Source organism: Populus nigra, chromosome 17 (assembly GCF_951802175.1).
Source record: "Populus nigra chromosome 17, ddPopNigr1.1, whole genome shotgun sequence".
NCBI lineage: Eukaryota > Viridiplantae > Streptophyta > Magnoliopsida > Malpighiales > Salicaceae > Populus > Populus nigra.
Window position 1 is genome coordinate 6,195,670 of NC_084868.1, and position 2,846 is coordinate 6,198,515.

The following is a 2,846-nucleotide window of genomic DNA, read 5'->3' on the forward strand; positions in this document are numbered from 1 at the left end:
TGGAATCGATACTCAGCTAGGAGAAGGTCTGGTCGCGCCAGGCTAGAGTAACGGTTCGTAAGGGCAATAACTTTTGATCCGATCGTTGGATATCGATCTAAATTTTACAGGAGTTCCGAGTGCCCTTTTTGCATATAGTGGATGTGGAATCGATACTCGGTGAGGAGGAGGTCTGGTCGCGCCAAGCTAGAGTAACGGTTCGTAAGGGCAATAAGTTTTGATCCCATCGTGGGATAGCGATAAAAAATTTACAGGAGTTTTTGGACGTCTTGTTCGAAACGATGGATATGGAATTGATACTCGGCTACGAGAAGGTCTGGTCGCGCCAGGCTAGAGTAACGGTTCGTAAGGGCAATGACTTTTTATCTGACCGTTGGATATCGATGAAAATTTTACTGAAGTTTTCGGGTTCCCTTTTCCATATAGTGGATGTGCAATCGATACTCAGTGAGGAAGCGGTCTGCTCACGCCAAGCTAAAGTAATGGTTCGTAAGCGCTATTACCTTTGATCCGACCGTTGGATCTTGATCTAAATTTTATAGGATTTTCCGAACACCCTTTTCCATATAGTGGAAGTGGAATCGATAGTCGTTAAGGAGAAGGTCTGATCGCGCCAGGCTAGTGTCACTGTTCCTAAGGGCCATAACTTTTTATCAGATCATTGGATCGCGCTCAAAATTTTACAGGAGTTTATAAAGGCCCTTTCCCATTTAGTGGATGTGGAATCAATAGTCAATGAGGAGGAGGTCTGGTCACACCAGGTTGTAGTGACAGTTTGAACAGGACATAACTTTTGATCCGATCATTGGATCACAATTAAAAATTTACAGGAGTTTCTGGAGGCCAATTTTCATATAGTGGATGTGGAATCGATACTAGGTAAGGAGGAGGTCTGGTCGCGCCAAGCTAGAGTAACGGTTCGTCAATGCAATAACTTTTAATCCGACCGTTGGATCTTGATCTAAATTTTACAGGAGTTTCAGGATGCTTTTTTCCATATATTTGATGTGGAATCGATACTCGGCGAGGAGAGGTCTAGTCGCGCAAGGCTAGAGTAACGGTTCATAAGAGCCATAAATTTTGATCCGAACGTTAGATCTCGATGTAAAATTTACAGGAGTTTCCGAATGCTTTTTTCCATATAGTAGATGTGGAATAGATACTTGATAAGGAGGAGGTCTCGTTGCGAAAGGTCAGATTATGTTTCGTAAGGGCCATAACTTTTGATCCGATAGTTGGATCACGACAAAAATTTTACAGGAGTTTCTGAACGCCCTCTTCTATATATTGTATGTTGAATCGATATTCAGTGAAGAGGAGATCTGGTCGCGCAAGGCTAGTGTAACGATTCGTAAATGCCATAACTTTTGCTCCGACCGTTGGATTGCGATCAAAATTTTATAGCAGATTCTGGAGGCCCTTTTCCATATAGTAGATGTGGAATCGACACTCGGTGAGGAGGAGGTCTGTTCACGCCAGGCAAAAGTAACGATTCGAACAGGCCATAACTTTTGATCCCACCGTTGGATATCGATCTAAATTTTACAGGAGTTTCCGAGTGCCCGTTTCCATATAGTGGATGTGGAATCGATACTCAGTGAGGAGGATGTGTGGTCGCACGAGGCTAGAGTAACTGTTCGTACGGGTAATAACTTTTGATCCGACCGTTGGATATCGATCTAAATTTTATAGGAGTTTCCGGGTGCCCTTTTCCTTATAGTGGATGTGGAATCGATACTCGGTGAGGAGTAGGTCTGGTCGCGCCAAGCTAGAGTAACAGTTCGTAAAGGCAATAACTTTTGATCCGATCGTGGGATCGCGAAAAAAAATTACAGGAGTTTTCGGAGGTCGTGTTCCATATAGTGGATGTGGAATCGATACTCGGTGAGGAGAGATCTGGTCGCGCCAGGCCAGAGTAACGGTTCGTAAAGGCAATAACTTTTCATCCCACTGTTGGATATCGATCTAAATTTTACAGGAGTTTTCGGGTGCTCTTTTCCTTATAGTGGATGTGGAATCGATACTCCATGAGGTGGAGGTCTAGTAGCGCAAAGCTAGAGTAACGGTTCGTAAGGGCAATAATTTTTTATTTGAGCGGGGGATCACGATAAAAAATTTACATGAGTTTTCAGAGGTCTTGTTCCATACAGTGGATGTGGAATCAATACTCAGTGAGGAGGAGGTTTGGGTGCGCAAGGCTAGAGTAACTGTTCGTAAGGGCAATCACTTTTGATCTCACCGTTGGATATCGATCTAAATTTTACAGGAGTTTTCGGGTGCTCTTTTCCTTATAGTGGATGTGGAATCGATACTCCGTGAGGTGGAGGTCTGGTCGCGCAAGGCTAGAGTAACGTTTCGTAAGGGCAATAACTTTTGATCCTACCATGGGATCGCGATCAAATGTTTACATGAGTTTTTGAAGGTCTTGTTCAATTCAGTGGATGTGGAATCGATACTCGGTGAGGAGAAGGTCTAGTTGCGCCAGGCTTGAGAAACTGTTTGTAAGGGCAATAACTTTTGATCCAACCGTTGGATATCGATCTAAATTTTATAGGAGTTTCCGGGTGCCCTTTTCCATACAATGGATATGGAATCGATACTCCGTGAGGTGGAGGTCTGGTTGCACAAGGCTAGAGTAACAGTTTGTAAGGGCAATAACTTTTCATCCTATCGTGGGATCGCGATCAAATATTTACAGGAGTTTTCGGAGGTCTTGTTCTGTACAGTGGATGTGGAATCGATACTCGGTGAGGAGAAGGTCTAGTCGTGCCAGGCTTGAGAAACGGTTTGTAAGGGTAATAACTTTTGATCCAACTGTTGGATATCGATCTAAATTTTACAGGAGT